The sequence below is a fragment of the Lepisosteus platostomus genome, chromosome 7 (genome assembly GCF_059453375.1).
Source record: "Lepisosteus platostomus isolate fLepPlt1 chromosome 7, fLepPlt1.hap1, whole genome shotgun sequence".
Lineage (NCBI taxonomy): Eukaryota > Metazoa > Chordata > Actinopteri > Semionotiformes > Lepisosteidae > Lepisosteus > Lepisosteus platostomus.
In genome coordinates this window covers 53,611,140-53,630,688 of record NC_142617.1, presented here as the reverse complement: position 1 = coordinate 53,630,688, position 19,549 = coordinate 53,611,140, and the positions used below count along the sequence as shown (strand labels likewise).

Genomic DNA, 19,549 nt, shown 5'->3' with positions numbered 1-19,549 from the left:
TAGAGATTCTTTTGACTTGTCAAACAATTGCTAAATATCTTCTAGTTAAGACCTCTACCAGACCAATTCAAAATGTAATACTGAGTGTTAATATTCATTTTAAAAAGTAGCAATCATGGAGAGCTATTGTATACTGTACTGCAGTTCTAATTCAATGTTGCAAGTGGTATTAATTATCCTGTGCTGCAGTTACAATTCGGTGGTAATCACAAAGTATAATCCTCTTTGTCATAGTGGTCTTTCAGTTATGATGGTGCTCTCAACACCTGAGTCAAGGATCACTTTTCAGGTGATCCTCCTTAAAACAATAAAAATATAGACTTACAATTATGATACTAATGTAATGCAATACTTCAAACAGCTTTTTCATTTTGAACCAGTGACCTACTGTAGTGAACTGATTTGGGTCAAGAAGATAATGTCATACAGTTCTAGAATTAGATTTGAGGTCTATGTGTCAGGGAGGCATTGTAACCTAAGATTAGGAATTGTGGGTTAATGGTTGAATGATGTAATGCAAAATGGTCTTTAATCGTTCAAGTCACCTTATTCAAGAGCCTATCTTAATCATTCAAGTTAAGGTAAAGCTGCAGTAAAGCTACTTGTAGTCTATAATCACATAAGATTACACTTACACAATCTTGAATATTGCATTTTACACAATCTTGAATAATGTTTTCTGGTCTTAAAGATGTCCTCTTTTTTTTTACCACACATAATGAGCTCTTTTCAAGCAAATGACATTCATTTCCCATCTATTACAATACGATGTTACTTTCAGACCAGGAGTTAATCTTGTTCCTCTCCTTTATACTGCAGCGAGAGCACCAATATTCAATAGCTTAGTGACCAACACAGTATCTCTAACACCTAGTGAGATTATTTTATTTTATGATGCTTTTTATTGGTTTAAATGATATACTTTAACTTATCCAGGCATTTCTTGGCCTCTTTGGGACATCCTTGTAATGACCAGTTCAGGAAAAATGTTTTACTAAATTTAATAAGCTTGACTACTTCTTATTGCTGTCTAAATCCTCATTTCCTGCAGAATCACTAGATCAATAACATAACAGTAGTTTTTAGAACTTATCACTTCAGGTTTTTTTTTACCCATATGTTACCTCAGCGTCCAGTAGCTTTCTCTTTAAGGATTATGGTTTTTGGTGGTACTTTATCACCTTATCATAATCCAAATATGTCTGCCACTGTGCTGCCATGGGGGTAGTTGACACCACATTGGCCGTGGACAGGTTCTCAATCTCCCCTGTCACACCCCTTTATAAGCTTTTGTGTTCCTTTACTTTCTTACACACACTCTCCTCCAGTGGTGATCAAACTGACGCCCTCATCGGGATCACGACTCCACTCCTCCGCTTCTGGGCCCTTTATCTTCGGAGTCTCAAGTTCGCCACATTCATCTCGTTGTCCTCACTACTAGGAGCCTCCTGCTCCCCAACACCAACACGGAGCCTCCTGCTCCTACTCCATTAGGTCACCGTTTCACTCTCAACCAGTACCTCAGACTCCCAGGTCCGCCTCCAGCCCTGACGTCCTCTTCCTAACGCCACCAGGTTGGGTTACACAAACACACACTACGTACATCACCGAGTCTCTTCCGCACTACACACTGTGCCAAGACCCAACACACTGCCCCTCTCTAACACACTCACAACCTCTCTGGTGCATCACTCTCACACCCTTAGGTTGTAAACTCACAGCTACTAGTGCACTTCACTCTGCCCAGCCACCACTGCACTATCTACCAGAGGGTGCAGCTAGATAGACCCCACTCACGTCCCCGATCACAATGTATTGCCAGGAGGAGGGTCCCTCTACCACACAACCCACTCTGGTCCACACACGCACTAATTCACAAGTCACTCATACAGCGGACACCAACAGTCCTGCTCTCACAACCTAGCAGGATGCTGTCCCTTTAAATCTTTCAAAGACATCATAAAGCTCCGTGTCTTGTCAGTCTCCTCAGACTGACGTTTTCACTCTTTTCCTCGCAGGCTATTCCTCTCACAATCCTCTCCGGGATTGTCGTTCTTCTCCACCCCCTCGCGGGGCTACTGCAGCTAATCAAGTCTTTGCTCACTCATTCTGTCCATGGCGGCACACACTTCTAACATCGCCCCGACTAGTAGCGTCTCACACCCGCTACTGTCATGCTTCAGACCGGCTCTCTCGACAGCAGAGTCTCCGTATTTGTTCTCTCACCACTGCAGCACAGCAAGGCCGAGGTCCTGCTCCATATTTTCCCCTTTAAACCTCTTCTACAGGTGTAGTTTCCACGGCAACGCGTCTTTCTTAATCCGGGGCTCCGCCCCCCACACCAGACACTCCCTGCATTGTACCACACCACATACTGTAGAACCATTCAAGATTGTGTAAAATGAAGTGTAATCCCGGACATGTAATTACAGAGTACAAACAAGTTTACTGCGTTGCCTTAAATATGTCATATACTAAAAGAAAACAACTGCCATAGCTGTTTGCACAAAAAAACATCATAGGTCAGTAAGGTAGGATCTAACTTTTTTAAACCCATGCCGACTATCTCCAAGAAAGCAATTTTCATTTAGATTCTCTTCTAATTCAATTCTTGTTTCTTCGATACGTTTAGGTGTAAATGGTTCATAATTCCATGGCTGTTTTGTTCCCATTTGTATGCATGGGTATTACATTTGCAAATTTCCAATCATTCTCTGCCCAGGAGTCTTCGGAATATCACAGTAAGTGGTCTGTGAATTCATTCCCTGATTTCTTTGAGCACAAACAAGTACATGGCATCTGGTTATCTGCCTGAAATTCTTTTTATCCCTTTGGCACTCCATTTAGAATTGAGTGACACTGTATTTTAACCTATAGCTATTATTTTTTGTGATCCAATTTTGATGAGGTTTTTAAGAACAAAAACATACCACACCACTATTATTACAGGTGTTTATCATCAATTTTATAAAAAATCACACCAGACCTGCACCATGGTCATCCCCAGCATCACAGATCCAGCACTAGAGCGATTTCTAGAAATAATGTCTATACAGGACAGCATCCATTCATGCACTGGGAGAGGATGAGAAGACTAACCTGTCGCCTGTTATTATTTGCTTCTTGTGTGAACACCATTGTGAAATACTCATTGCTAACACCTGCCATGACCAGAAGGGTCTTCCACAATAGACTCATTTGTATCTCTTAAGACTCCTGACTTCCCTCTGTGAACTTTTGTTGTTGTATTATTGGAAAAAAACCCTGCAGCATTATTGTTTCGCTCCCATAGCTATTTTTCTTTCTGTCTCTGTCTTGTCTCCTTTGGTGATTCTTGACTTGCATTTGTTAACTTAGCTTATTCTGTTTTTGTGCTTTATCGTGGTCCCTTTTTGTGTTCTTTTGTGTTAAAAAAATGTTTCTCTGCGTTTTTCTTCAATGATCTCTTAAACTATACAGGCAAGCCTTTTTTAGAATTATAACTCACTGACTTTTGGGATGATTTTTTTATGTGCCTCTTTACCACATTTTTGAAGTTTCGCCAGATTTTCTCTGAATCTGATTCCCTATGTGATTTTTAATATACGTGTGGCAGCTTTCTGTTCATCATGCTTATGATATTTGAGTTGACTAATTGGTGTGGCTAAGCTTTGGCAAATGGTTTCAAAATTTCAGTTGTTTGGCTTTTTTAACAAATCCATTTTCTTCTTCTTGAAAAAAATGTCTTCATCAAAATCTACTTTGATTTCATTCTTAAATACAGTTTTCAGCTCATAATCTTCAGGTTCAATTAAAAAATAGACACAAATATTTTTGCTAGTTTTGAAATAAGAATAAATTAGGTCAATCACATTTTCTGAGAAGTTTTGCATTTCTGTTCTCTGTCAAAATGTTTAGAGATACAGGTACATCTACAATTTTCTGTGTATTATGTTTACTAAGGGTACTGTTTTATATGTGTAGATTTATAAACACCCCTGAAAACTGTTAATGGAAATGTTTGTGTGATTATTTGACAAGTAAGTGAGGAACAGTAACATCTATCTATGTAATGTAGCACTTTTGGGTTCACGTGGGTATGCTCCCTCGCCACTGCCGGCTCAGGTCAGCCCCCACCACTGGGGACTCAAACCCAGGCCTTCGGCGTCACTCAACAGGGACCCAGCCTTTTGGGCCAAAGGGAAATCTCCCATCAGCCCAGCGGCTGCGGTCCCTGCTATTCACAGGGAAGGGCGGTGACGTCACCGCTTTGGTAAGCCGGTTCACACAACCTCTAGTGTTTGTGATAGTGTTGACGTTGAATGAAGTATTTATTTTTCAGAATAAACTTTATAAGGGGCTGTCTGAATACTTAAATGCAATCAGTTAAAAAAAGTGTTTTTTTAAGACCATTTCTAATTAAATGCAAAGTTTCTATGAAAAAAGGAAATTTCACCAAATTTCTGTAGTTACACATGAAATATTGTGAATTCTGAATTGATGTCACAAATGTGCCTTTGTCTTTAGCCTACCTTTGGAAATGTAAAAACTGATTAGTTATAACAGAACAGTTTTTCCACTTCAAAATGGATTTGGGGCCCATGATGAAAAGCATTTTTATTTACACCGCTGCTAATAATATGCCATGTGTCCTTTTTAATGTTTTCCACACTGGAAAATAAAATAAGGGTTGTATTAATCACAGCGCAGTTTTTGTGGGACTGCATTTGACCTTCCTCGGAATTAAACAACGGTGCAATTTATCCACTGTTCAAGCAAGACAGTTTAATTTTAAAAGCTCATAAAAAGTAATTACAACAGCAGTCTGCAATCTTCTGGATGACATGTTCTGAATGAATAAGCAAGGAAAATCACAAAACCTAGAATTTCAATATGAATTAAGAAGGCAAAAGATTCAATATAAATAAAGGTGGAATTTTGGTTTCCTGACTGATATACTGTACTACTGTATATTTGTTAAATGGGATTAGAACAGTAAGAAGAAAAACTCAACCAGATTTAATTATCTCACCTCACACAGGGTGTACATGTGGACTGTTAATCAGGAAATAACGTTACATAGAAATCTGGTGACTAGTATCATTAATTTATTTGTCATTAGTACAATCTGTTGGTGTTTATTTGTTTTTTTCTAAAGTATGCACTTGCAGTGTCCTCAAAATCTAAGGGAAACAGAAGTGTAATATTGTATTGGTTTCCTGAGTCTTTTCTGTTTGGACAAGTGGAGAGATGGATAGGTGAGCAGGAAGATGTGGACATGGGGCATTAGAAACGATGGCTTACTGTGTCATTTTAATTCCCTTTCTTTCAACCCCTTAATGGTTTCATCTGCCAAAGTATATTTAATTTATGTTCTGGACCCCCCAACAATTTAAAAAAACAAATGGAGATGGATGGCACCACCGTTTGAAACCATTAACAGAAAAATGACTATATAGATTTAGTATCATCATCATCAGTTACATTCTATTTTAGTGGATTCATTCAAATACACTACCTTCACTTGTGTTGCTAGTGTACCTGTTAGAGACTAATGTTAACTAAACCTATTTTTTTATTTAATAGGTCAATTTAGGTGTCCAGAGCATATAGAAATATAGGGATATAAAGTATGTCTCATTCCCCAATATTGGGGTATATTTAGACATTAAATGTGAATGCCTGGCTTGCCCCTCTAGAAATCCTTTTCCAAAAGTAAATGTTCTGGTTATTGAATAGATTCCTGGTGATTTATTCTGCATACCTAAACCGATCCCTCAACATGAAAATGCACTAGATTTAAAAAACATGTTATTTTTTTATTTTTATTTTGAGAAGATCAAATAAACACCCTTTATGTTTCTCAAAACAATAGTGTTTTGAGTTGTGTGAAACTACTGTTTCAATGTTGTAGTCAATTCTGTATTTTCTGCTAATAATAAGGAATCATCGACAGCACAGGATGTGCTGGCTCAGGAAAAAAAGGAAGCCTTATAAAGCCAAGACACAAGGCTGGAATGTCACAGCCACTGATATTTACAAATGATTATTACATTTAAGGGAAAGTAAATGAAGGCTTAGACATTTCAGCCTCTTTCTGGTTTCCCCAGTGTAAACACTGGATTACTGCACGTGATGAAATTAATAGAGGAAAACCATTCAGTTTAAGACACAGAACAATGTTTTATACTACACTACAAAATATTTGATTAACCTAATTTATATGTGCTATGTATACATATTAGATATTTCTGAGAATAAACATACCGAATAACCTAATTACAATTTAAATATAGATATTTCATTTTTTTTTCACCTTCATGTATAGCTCAAAGGACAATTGTAATGTACAGTATGCAAAATGTCATTTTAATGAGAAAGGAAAGTCATTTCTGAACAGTATCTCCAAATGCAGATATATTTACAGAATTATTTAATATACAGTATATCAAGGAATTCTTGTCTCATTTATTCTCCCATTAAGAAGAAGCTTGTGGTCACCATTTGGACCAAATAGACCATGAAGAAAGTGACTAAATATTTTTAGATGGGATATTTTTACCAGAATTTTTCATCTCTGTGCATGTAACAATATGTTTTTAGGAATCCATTTATTATGTTTTACTGTTGCTGTGGAAAATGAGAAAATGAGCTGCTGCCATGATTACTGAATAACAATGCTTGCTATATCAATAGGATCTGTGGTTTACCACATCCTACTGTTTGTGTTCTTAAACCTCCGTAAGTGTAGCATCAGCTATAGTTGATCCAACAAAGTTGAGAAAAAAAGAGGAAGTCAGTAGAACCAGTAAGAGAGTTTCAAGATTTTCACAAGAATACACAAACACGTAAGAAATGTAACAGATAATTTCTTATCTAAGAAAGCTTCAGTGATATTGTTCGGAGACTGTTCCCAGAATGTACAGTATGAAACCTTAGGCAGTACAGGAATGAAGAGTAAACAAACAGGAGAAAAATTGCTCTCTCAAGTGGTCTGTCTGAATTAGAAACATTCTCACAGTGGAGATTAATTACCATCTATCAGTTGCATCAAGTCTGCAGAAAGACTTTCCAGACACCAAGAAATGCAAACCATATGGATTTAACTTGTCAAAAGGCGTGTGAAGAGTATGTATGGCTTAGAAGTTTCTATGTAGCGGATTTGTGCACATGGCATTTTCCAAAGCTATGCAGAGCAGAGATAAAGCATTGTTTAGTTTTGCTGCTGTTGTTTTGTTTAATAGGTCAGTTATATGGGTTAATTTAATAGCTCCTCAATACATCTATTCTTATAATACAAGCTGTTAAATCACTAAGACCTGACACATGAAACATGTGTCATTTGATTTTAACTTTACTGCTAGAATAACTATATTTACTTACAATTCCCAAATTCTAGAATGGGATATCAAGTTTTAACTTACACGTATCTTCAGTCTTTAGTTTAGTACAGTTTGGAATGAAAAACTTTTATGTGTATTGATGTTTAAATCAATGCTCAATGTTACCTTTTGATATGATTTTACAACATGCACAGAAATAAAGCTCTTTACCATCTCAGTTAGAGTTAGAAAATCATCAAAAACATGAGAAATGGAGTTTATAACAAAAGTTCGGGAGGGAGGACAACAACCAAGCTCAATCAGACTCAGCTGTGAGTAATTAGCAATCACTCCTGACAATCCATTACTCTCCCAAACACTATAAATACCTACGAGATCCCTATCTCTCTCTCTTGCACATCTCTTGCATCCCTCCTCCACCTCTGCAGCTACCCCTTGGTCCCCCTGCATGGGGGTCCTGGTCTCCTTGTCCTCTGGCTGGGAGGTCAGCCCTCAGCCAAGCGGGTTAAGCCACAATTTCACTCCATGACACTTTCATCTTGGGTGTTTGTCATTCCTTGTGAAAATTTAATCATATTTTTACAGATTAACTCCTGTTGATTAACAGTGACAGTATTTATTTAAAAACTTGCTTATGAACACAATTCTACAACAGTATTCATGGTGCTCATCTAAAGGCCGACAAAGATAACATTTTAAAACAGCAAATGAACATTTTAATTCAGGGCATTTCAGACATTTGTTTAACTGCAGTGAAGGCAAATAAAAACAAATGGGCCTTATAAGGCTGTATAGACAACATTTAGTGTCCTCAAACAACGTGAATTTACAAAGCTCTAAGCATTTGAGACCAGGGCCATGCATACGATGTATTAAATATATGAATGTCTTCATTGCTTTCTAAAAATAAGGCATATTCATCATTGTTTTAGGTGAATGTCAGTGTCTTTTTGTAGAAGTGTGAAAAAATCTGAATTACACTCTGGTGATTCAAAAAGAAAAGATATGTAAATAGAAACATGTCAATAAATGCCTGGATTTATTCTAAATATTTTATTGATGCCCATGTCACAGTGAGAAACACACACAAGTTTTATGTAGAACTGTGTATTTTTGTGTGATTAGGAAGTATATTTTCAATAAAATCCATTAAAATCCATTACATGGATAAGAGTAAGGATTTTATCACAGTAATGGATGATCAATATAATAAGATGTGGACAGAAATTATGTTAACAATATAGAGAAAATAGATTAGCTAAAAAGTTAAGGTACATCTTTAATCAGACTAAGACTCTTCTATGAGATTTTCCAGGCTCAGAGGTACTGTCCATCTGGAGAGGAATTGAATATACCATTAGAGAATACTGTTTAGAAATGAATGATGACAGCATTAGGAAAGTTAACCTTTAGTTCGCACCAGATTCTTTCAGCTGATTTAATAACTGAAAGTTCAGCACTGCTGTCAGTAGAATATCTATTCCACTACAATGGAGATTTCTTACCACTATGAATTTAGAGTAAATGAATACTGTATAGTGCTTTAAGATTTGTATTTAAATTTGGATGCTGAAAGGTCCAGCACAAAACTACATCCTAACCTATATTTGAGGCTTGGTCGGGGGTTGATGACATAAGACTTTCTCCATCTTGATAATAAGGTACAAATGACAGGGTTTTCAGTTCCTTTAGAGATACTTCTAATTGTGATCAGAAACGATTACTGGTACAATAATGACAGACAGTTGATTTTGATTACAGCTAGGCTCTATAGTTAGTTCAGTTACAACTACACTAAATTCACTTTGATCCTTACCCAGGGAAGAGAACATACAAGGAGATGATTTTGGATTTAAGCATACTGGGAACTAATATTAGACCATTAAAGCGAATTAAAAAAACTGGTTGACATTTTAGATCCTCCATAAATTGAAAGAAAATAAATGCTTGCAAAGTTTTAGTGCTAATTCTACTTTTGTACAGTCTAGTGCATGAAAACGTGGAAGGATACAAAGAACAAACATGTGGCTTGATTTATGGGTTGTGAACACTGTTCTGAGGCTGGCATGTTAAAGTAAAAACACAGCTTTTGGCTAAGTGCAATATAGCAGTTAATAATACATAATAATGTTGAGGACTATAGAGTATCTTGTCACTGATGAGCTGTTCAGGAAACACATACTTGAAAGCACACAATTCTACAATTAAGAAACTAATTTTATATTAGCGGTATCCAAAAAATACTTCATAGAGAAAACATTTGCTTTACACACTTGACTATGATAATATTATTTCAATAAACATTACTAAATCTCTGTTTTCTCTAGATTGATATGATAATTCACAGTGATTCATGTATTTTTGTCTGAATAGCACAGATGATTTTAGAGATTCTTGTCGGCTTAACTGTGATTCTTAATTTGAATGATTACACCCCTGTTCTTGAGAGCTCAAATTGCCTGCATAAAGTGATCTTTTTATGTGCTGTGAAGAAGAGATCAAGTGAAAGAGAAACATAAGGAAATGTAAGTTAGCTCTAATGTGCTGACAAGAATGATAATGTAGGAACTAGTAATGAAAGGCTACCCTCACCTCAAAGGCTATTGGTGGAACCCTCACCAATAAAAGCTCCTTTTGATCTCCTTTTGTCCACAACTGCTTCCCAAACAGCATAGAATGCATGTTCACACAGGTTCAACAAATGTTATGTCATTATTATATAAGTATAGTACAGTATATAAGAAAAAACACTTAAATACGAAATATCAATAAGGTTTCATCCAATGCATGTTTTGTATATTCTATCAAAAAATCTCAAAATGGAAAATTCAATTTATATTTGATAGATATTTTGTCTTATACTGTATGGTATAACTGTATATTTATGAATATTACTTTGCAACATAATGTTTAAGAGAATAGACAAAAAGTTGACTGAAAAAAATATATGTCCCAACAGAGAAGAGAATTTGAAAAACAAAATAATTTACAGCATGTTCGCTTCACTAACAAAAGTTGTTTACAGCAACATTCTGTAAGAAATGACAGGAATGCATCTGAGGCATGCAGAGTGCAAAAGGCTCTCAATAAAAGAATAAAACTCAAGTGATACAGTGAGTGTGATACTAGGAACAGGATATTGAGGTGTAGCCCAACAACATAAACATAAAGTATGCTGTACAGTAGAACTGGAGGCCAGAATTACATTTGAAAAGGAACAAGTAAAGGTTTATTCCATGCTGAAAAGAGAAGAAAAGAAACCCAATGTTCAGCTGTGGTTCTTCTTCAGGTGACCCACCGACTTCTCAGCATGGAATAAACTTTTAATTGTTCCTTTGCAGCCAATGCATGCTGACGCAGTAGCTACTTGAACTACATTAGAAAAGGCATTGGAGGTAAGTGACTTAGAGTTAATTGGGGGAGTACATACAGACCTCAACCATTTATATTTCACCTGTCTTCCACTTAGTTCAGTGCATACTGTACAAGCTACTAATATTCTTAAAGAGAGAATACTGGTCTGCTTAACAACTCTATAAATTGGTTCCCTTATAAATGTTTCTACACCTTCTTCATCTACCACAGTAAACATGGAGCAAAGTGTATAACAGCACTGGAAACCATAATAAATGACAATTCTCAGAAAGGTATAGTAAACCCGGGATCCCACAACACACACAACACATAAATGCATGGTACAAGTGTGGTAAAACCATATTATAATTGCAAAAATAGTGTAAATGTACCACAGTAAACATTCTTAAGAGTTACACTAGCTTTATCATGGAGTAAAATGGATTAGATCCTACTGCTGCAAGAACTTGGTATGGATATCATAGATGCTCATTCAAGGGAGGGAGTCTTTCCACTATAATACTTAAGGTAAGGTTTAAGAATAAGGTTTTCATTAACATGATTGTACACTTTGCAATGCTTAGAAATGGTACTCACTTTAAAAGTCATTTCTGTATCACAAGCAATCTTTCAAGAGGAGTTCAAGAACATACAGTTCTATGCAGGGCTTGACAGCCTTGTTGCACCAAGCTTGAGAAGGTGCTGGTTGCATTTATGTTCTTTTGCACTTGAATGAGTTTCAATGTCCCAAATAAAAAAAAAGGCAGTTAAAGCAGGGAGTGACCATGTACAGTAGTGTAAACAGTGGCAGGGGCGGCAGCTGTATTAAGGGTGTGGAGGGTTTCTGCTGGTCTGCTGCTGCTGTGACGACTACAGTACAGCTCTGATTGCAAGCTCTTGGAAACCTAGCAAATGCTGAAAAAATAAGCACAATTTTTCAGCTTGAAAATTATTCATCAGAAGCCAAGGAGAGGGGGGTGAGGGGGGAGATATATCAAACACACTGTAGCCAACCTAAGCTGTTGGAGAGAAGTCTAGTACAGTTCATTGTCATCTGCTATAGATTAGGCTCTCTAATAAAGAAAGCTTGCCATATAAATATTCAAGATGGCAGTGAACTCTTTATGCACCCCTTGTACTCCAAACTGTACTCTCAGTTGTCTTTTGTAAAAGTCTTGATTTTTCTAAAGGTACTTTTTTTTAAGGTACTGTCTGGATCTTAAAGAAAGGATGCTTGTTCCACCTACTTACAACTGTGAGTTGCTTTCAGAAGAACAAGATCTCCTATCTAGTACTTTCTAGACTGTATCATTTTATGTATTACGGAGATCTCCGTGACAGATATCTCTGTCTGAAAATATTTTGCATTCACAATAAAAGCATCCAGTCAGAAAATATCAAAAGGTCATGCCAGCCTACTGTGCTTCAGGCCTAACCTACAGCTTTACATTGAAGGAAAACTGCTGCTGTAAAACTTGAAACTTGGTACTCCAATTGAATTGAATACAATGTATGTAATAGAATCTATTGTGGAGTCTTTCCAATATGCTGTTCATTCCAGAAAGTGCCATCTTTTCTCTACACTACAAGCTATTGCAAAGCAATAAGACCTGCTCTTAAAGTGTTGAAAATCTACTTTGTGCTCTTTAGAATACCTCAAAGAAATATAACAAACAATGAACTGGGAAGACAAGAAATACTCAGTCAATGTTCATAGTCATCCATTAACAGTGTTTTTATTCAACCGCTGGAATTGAACCTCAGAGCCTGGTATACCTATGCATTTATCCCCACTATTTTCAGTTTTTCCTCCATACATCCTGGACACAACTATTAATTTACCACCTTCATTGAGAGGAATGAAAAGGAAAGGTCAAGTCTGCTGACGTATGGCAAGGAAAAGGCAAAGTACACACTGCCTCCCTAGGAAACAGCCAAGGCCTTTCTCTCCACACTGAGTGAGTCAAATGTTCCAGCCTGCAGAGAAAGGGGACTTCAAAGGAATTCTGTAACGACGTCCTCAGGAGCCTTTTATTGCTGTATAAAGTTACTGATCTGTGACTTAATTTACCTTACAGAAACATAGAGCTCACACATATGTCCACAATCCACACAATGTATGTGCTTTAAAAAGTTTGTGCTTGTTTCAGACAGGGTGGGGGACCCTGGTGTCATGGGGATAATTAAGTAGAATTGCCCCGAGGGACCCTGGGGCTGATGGCTTCCGTTCCTTGCCAGGGCAACAGAGGCACCCTTTGTTCGGGCTCACATAAACTCCCCTTTCTTTTGCTACTATCACAATGTGCTTCATGAAAAGTCTGTTTTGTTTAGTCTGTTACAAAATGAAATCACCAGGCACACACAGATTTTGGTATTGTGCTTAATTTTCTTATTATTTTTTTTAATTTTAAGCATTGAGAATGAATAGAAAGTTAATTTGCCCCCATACCAACCAAAACGTAACCTGATTAGCTTTTGCCCCTCACAGAAGACTCAGATCTGCTAGAGTCACATGGTGCTGTGCTTTTGTTCTCTCAGGTGCTCTTATTTGGTTTAATAAAGTTTATGTAGATACAGTATGCATATACAGTATACAGTATCCTTTGTGACCTTGATATTGGCAAATTTGTAACTTTACTAATTACACTGAGCCTGTTTAGCTTAGCGTGGTTATCACACATTAGAACCACAGGCTGGGTCCTTCACTTTACGAATAAACTAAAAGTGTTTCCCTCCATCATCCTAAAATGCTTTTAGTTCCCTTTAGTGATCCACGAAACACAACCTTGAATGCCTACTGTATATGGTTATGCAGAATAGTGGTCACTTAACCAATTGGACACCTTTCCATGAGAAGTTTGCAAAATAATCCTTATTCATCTAGTTAAAAACATTAATCTGTATATGAGGGGCATTAAAAAAATCAGTCAGAAACTACAAAAAAATTATAATAACCGTCCAAGAAAAAATATATATAATGCTCCTGAGAACATCTGGTTTCCCTACTGGAATTCATTAAACAAAATGCTGTGGTAAACCATGAGCATTAACATGGTTCAGTCACAGTGCAGCTTTGAATAGTGTCCCATCTCTCTGATCCAGCTCATCTCTCTTTCCTCCTAAGAAAGGAACTGCAGTTTGGGTATGATGATATAATTCCCAGGAGGGCACAGCGGTGCAGTGGTTAGCATTGCTGCCTTGCAGTTCTAGGGCCCTCGATTAAATTCCTGGGGTGCTATCTGTGGAGTTTGTTTGTTCCCCTGATGTTTGTGTGGGTTTTCTCTTGGTGCTCTGGTTTCCTTCCACAGTCCTAAGACGTACTGGTAGGTTGTCTTCTGGAAAAATTGCCTCTGGTGTTAATGTGTGTTAGTCTATGCCTGTGTGTGGCCTGCAATGGCATGGTGTCCCATCCAGGGTGTATCCTGCCCTGCACCCATTGTTTGCCTGGAAAGGCTATGGCTCCCCCAATACCTTGCATTGAATAAAGTGTTTTGAAAATTGATGGATAGATATGGTTCACAAATGGCTGTGTATGTGTTGGAAATTCAAGTGAACTCCCATCTGTTCTAGTACTGTATGTCTTATACTGTATATATGCCTATATGTATTATTACAAGCCATTGACCTGATACAGTAAATAATATGTAAGCATCAGTTAAAAGATTATGTAAATGTTTAAGAACAATTTATCATAGAAAACTGGTAATAAGGCAAATTAAGGGTTCTATATCTTTTCTGTAATTTTTGTCTGAATTCTTCATTAAAGTTACTTAGCAAGGATACCCTATATTTTAATTCCTCACCATATTTATGTCATTTTACAATTTTCTCTTCCGAAAAATGAAAAAATGTTTTGCTCAGATATGTTTTTTGAGAGAGAAAAAAAATGTGTACATTGCAAAAATAGATAAAAATTTGCTTGCAACTGAAATCTGTTTCTTGCAAAGTCTTTAAAGCATGTCAGAGACAGTATATTAATGATAGAGACAACCAATAAAACAACTGTGAGATTTTCTTTATTTTATTTTGTTCTAAATAAACATAAGGCTTGGAGAAGGTTGGAATGCTCTCTACTTGTTCTTGTTCAAGGACAATAATTCATTTTACATGTCTCAGTAGCTGAGTGCATCACATACTTTAAAGAATATTGTCTATGTTAGAGTTTTTATTCAATTAGTGTCCTTTTATTTTTCAGTTCGTTTTAGACATTACGTTTCCAATTATTTATTTTCAATTAGTAGTCTAATTAGTTATTTCTCTAAATATTTGCTTTATTTCACAGATTTTCCTAACCACAGATACTAAGCAGCAGAAGAGTAAAAACACTTCAGTAGATGGTGAAGGTTGTAATATCCCAATAAATTTTACTTTATATTTAAAGGCTACAGTGAGGTACTTATGGTGTCCATAAAAATACTTCTCTTGCTTTTATGAGAGACTCTGACTAAGTCTTTCCAGTCATGGTCAGTGTCCATCCAGCAACAACAGAAGAAAATCTTACTAGTACTATATAGATCTTTTTCAAAATAACTAATGTTCACTAATAGCATGAAAGTTAAAGTTTTAAATATGGTCTTTTCAAAACTCAAGACAATAAAGTGTTTTTTTATATCTTTGAAGCATGTTTGGAGGTTCTGTTTTTCAACATCTATTCCAGCAGGCTGAGCTGTATCTCAAATGGAACATTTTTGTTTCAAAACCCTACAGTATGACTGAAAAGGTTACACAAAATTAATCTTTAATTTAATACAAGAAAGTACTGAAACATATTGTACAGTATCTCTGACCACTGTTCTTTACATGTTTGGACAGTTTTATTAGTGGGATCCTAAGGCAAAAATGGATTTGGATATGTATTTCACCAATTGCTTGTGTGGAGAATATTAACTGTATTTCTAATTACAAGAGTAAAATTTCAGAGTGAGGCAGCTGCATTAATACAGTATATGAGTTGCAAAGGAACAAGTAAAGGTTTGTGCTGAAAAGTAAAAACAAAACGCACAATGTTTAAGTGAAGGAGCATACATGACATCTGACAATTTGCAGAGTGGAATTAACCTCTATTTGCTCCTAAATAAAACATGGCTCTTTTTCATTACCATAGGGCCTCCATTATTGCCAATCTAAATCTATCAGAGATGGAAAAACCAGTGTATATCACAGCTTTCTTGCCGCCAATTTCCTCCTCTATATGTTACAGAACACATGAGTCTTACGCTGATTAATATAAGGCAAAGGAGGGAATAAAAAGAAACCAGTGAAACATGAATTGGGAAAAAATTGCTGTCAGTTTCCTTTGAGTGCTATAAATAAAACTATAGCCAGTCATCAAATTATAGCCATCTGCATTGGCCAGGACTCAGCCTGATGTACTCACACAATAACACACTGTTTCCTGGGGTGGGTCAAACAGTCTGCGTACAGGGAACAGCTTTGCAGTGGTGGTGGAGAGGAGTGTTTTTTCTGAGGTTTTAAGGGGAACTAGCTCCTAGATTAATAAAAAGGAATTTCTCTGCTGGCCAAACATTTTGGCGGGAAGTGGGTAAAAATGTAGTACTAGGAGCTGCATACCATAAATGTAAAACTGGACCGGGCTTAATTCTATGACAGAATTGCATAAGAAAGAGCCTACAACAAGCTGATGTCATTTTACAGCAGACGTTTCTGATAAGCTGAAAAATGTGCTCTAGGTGTTTGAATTCAGTTTTGTATTTCATTGAAACGAACTGCCCAAAGATTAGCCTAGAATCACTCAGAAGCTTTACATCATTATTCACAAGAGTACACCATTATAAAGTATAAGTACTGTATAACTGACTATGTAACATTTCTTCCAAGGGAATATTTATCATACCAAAGCTTCCTTTCTATTTATCTTAGACACAAAAAAACAAGAGCAACAGCATAAATTGGCATTAAACACAGATATCAAATTTGTTTGCCATTGATTCCACTTAACTACTTTGGTCCATGAAAGCTTTTTGGAATTTCATCACTTAATTTAGCTTTTACTGGATTTTTAATACAGGCAGATGTTATTATTACAGATATAGAGGTTACAAAAATAGAGAATACAAGAGGTGACTGAGTGGGTTAGTCAATAAAAAAATATCATAACCCCCAAATTGTAAAGATTTTGCCAAAAATATACCCTGTTTAGTTGTTTTCAGTAGAGGCACCTGTTCTTTGTTCTCTGGCACAGCTTTGGTGAAAAAAGTAATAAAACTGGCATGCTGTCTTAAATAAAAAATATTAAAAATGACACAACACAGACTAAACAACACAAACCATAAACTTAAAATCTGAAGTAGTTCAAGTAGGTAGCTGTGTCAGCATGTGTAGGCTGCAAAGGAACAAGTAAATTCCATGCTGAAAAGAGAAGAAAGGAAACAACGTTTTGGCTTCTTCTTCTGTGAAGAAGGTTCACACCCGAAGAAGGTTTCACAGCCAAAACGTTGTGTTTCTTTTCTTCTCTTTTCAGTATGGAATAAATCTTTACTTGTTCCATAAACATATGTTATATAACCTATGTGCATATTCTGTAAATGCATCCACAAACCAGGAAAGACCATTTTCTCTATACAGGCAATCACATTTTTCTAAAAACAACAGATTTTTTAAATACTTAACTCATTTTGGTCTTAAAGGCTGATGAGAACGGAGACCTCCCAATCCACTGTCTCTTCTCCTCTCTCCTGTTCTTCTCTCTCTCTCTCTCTCTCTCTCTCTCTCTCTCTCTCTCTGTGTCTTCTTTTCTTTTCTCTTCTGTCCTGTCTTCTCTGTTGGCTACCTCCTGTTTTTATCCTCTGTTCCTCAAACGATGATGACTCTTAATCTTTTACCCAGAACTTAATTAACCGAGTTAAACTGGAGGATTACTTTGAACACTGTGTTTCAGACCCTCTTCCACTCAGCAAACTCCCAGTTCCTTTCTTGCTTTGAAGATCCTGAGAACAACAAATGTTGATACTAGCCAGATGTTAATTATTGTAACATTATACATGCAGATGTTCTAACCTGGGAGAAGGGTAGATCTTAAAACACTGTCAGACTGTATTATATTCATTAATTTGATTAAAAAGTAAAATATATACAGGATCCAGATTTGGTTGATTCAAATATAATTTTCTTCACAAAATTTCAGCTGATGGTGATTTCCAAAGTATTTGTAACTTTAGACCAGTTTTCAAGATTTAGTATAAAATAGTAATGCAAACTATTTTGTATCACATGATTTGGAAATTTGGGAATGTGTTTGAAAACATTCAAATATGGAACCTAAAGATGCATGTGAAGTGTTAAAGATGGGTAGTGGTACATTAGAAGAAATAAACAAAATAGTGTTGTTCATCTTATAGCTGTTCTTATTAGTCTTATAGCTGCTTTTACAAGCAGTGGTTCTAGATTTCTTCTTCTGTGGATCATATTTGCCAATATTGCCAATATTTCTCTAGTTTGACAACGGAAACCCTTGTCACATGGCCTCTGCTAGAGTCTCTCGTAAGCTTTCAGATTCATTATCTTTGTATTTGCATTGTGGTTATTATAAATAAGCATTGTGTTCATTTAATATATGTGTATGTTTGTTCTAGTTGCTATGGATCCACACTGTTGTCTTTGTTTATTCCACCATTCTGTGAGGTTACAGACGCTGAATCGCCTGTGATGAAAATAGAGGATTATCTGTCCATCAATAGGAGCCAGGGATGGTGCTTAGGGTATTTAACCTGACACTTACAGTATGATGTAGCAAACTAGCCATCTTTGTGGTATTAAACAGCTTAGGTAATTGTAGGCCTGATAATTGAAACTACTAGAAGGGAATTCCTTGCAGAAACTATGTTCAATTTTTGTTTTTCTAAAACATTTTGTGTATCAAAGAATTTTTAGTAAATTACACTTTTTGTACTATTCTTTGTCTGGCTGATATTTGTTATGCATTCTGTGAAAACCCTTGGATTTACATAAATATAATTCTGCAAACAACATTTTTTTTTTTATAAAATCACTATGAATCACACCTATATTACCCTTTAAAAAGCACAGCAAATTCTTGGAAGTATACTTAAACTCTTAATGTTCACAAAACACATAAAGAATGCAAAGGTTTGTATTGGTAATATACGGCTTAAATAACATTCATAATGCATTATTTTTTCTTTTTACAAACAAGGATTGTAATTTGGATAAGAAATTTAAAAACACCCTCTAATATTTCTTCTCTGAGGCAGACAATTACAACATTTGCATTTGATTTTTTTTTTATTTGGCTGTTATAGAATACATTCAGGCTTTAGTCAGTAGTAGATATTCAAAAGCTTTCCTGATATTTCCTGTTCAATTGTGATTAAGTCTTTGAGGTTTATGTTTCATTGGCTTAAGTCAACTGGCAAGATTATGTCACCAAATTAATTTCACTTTTGCAGGCATTTTTAACTTAAACATAAAGAGGTGATATTCTACAATTCATCTAAACTGAAATTTACTTAAATTTACTTAAAATCAATGAGGAAATAAGACCCATTATTTGATATCTGTAACCTCCAAAGAATGTTCAGAACAGTTCTAAATACAGTATAATCCTCGTCCCCCTCTTTTCTCTTCAAGCCACAGTATTGTCTGGTCTTGGACAAGTATCAGAACAGTTCCCCTCTGGAGCTTTTCAGATAGTCTTTCAATGTGACCTCTAGTTCTGCTGCCTGTTTGAGAGTGAGTGGGTGGTTGTGAAAGCCCCTTCTTGGCTTCAGCTGCGGAAAACACTGACCTGGATGGTACCTCAGAGAGCTCAGTTCTTATTTAGGAGAACAAGGAATGAGAAACAATTGACTTTCTGAGTACTCTGCAATCACAGAATTCTAAAAAGGGCAGGTGGC

At 36.2% G+C, this 19,549-nt stretch overlaps 1 protein-coding gene across 1 annotated transcript in view; it reads left to right on the top strand.

The window, feature by feature from the left end:
* Positions 1-19,549, top strand: part of cspg4 (chondroitin sulfate proteoglycan 4) — a 49,289-nt gene that overhangs the window by 8,616 nt on the left and 21,124 nt on the right. The window lies entirely within an intron of this gene.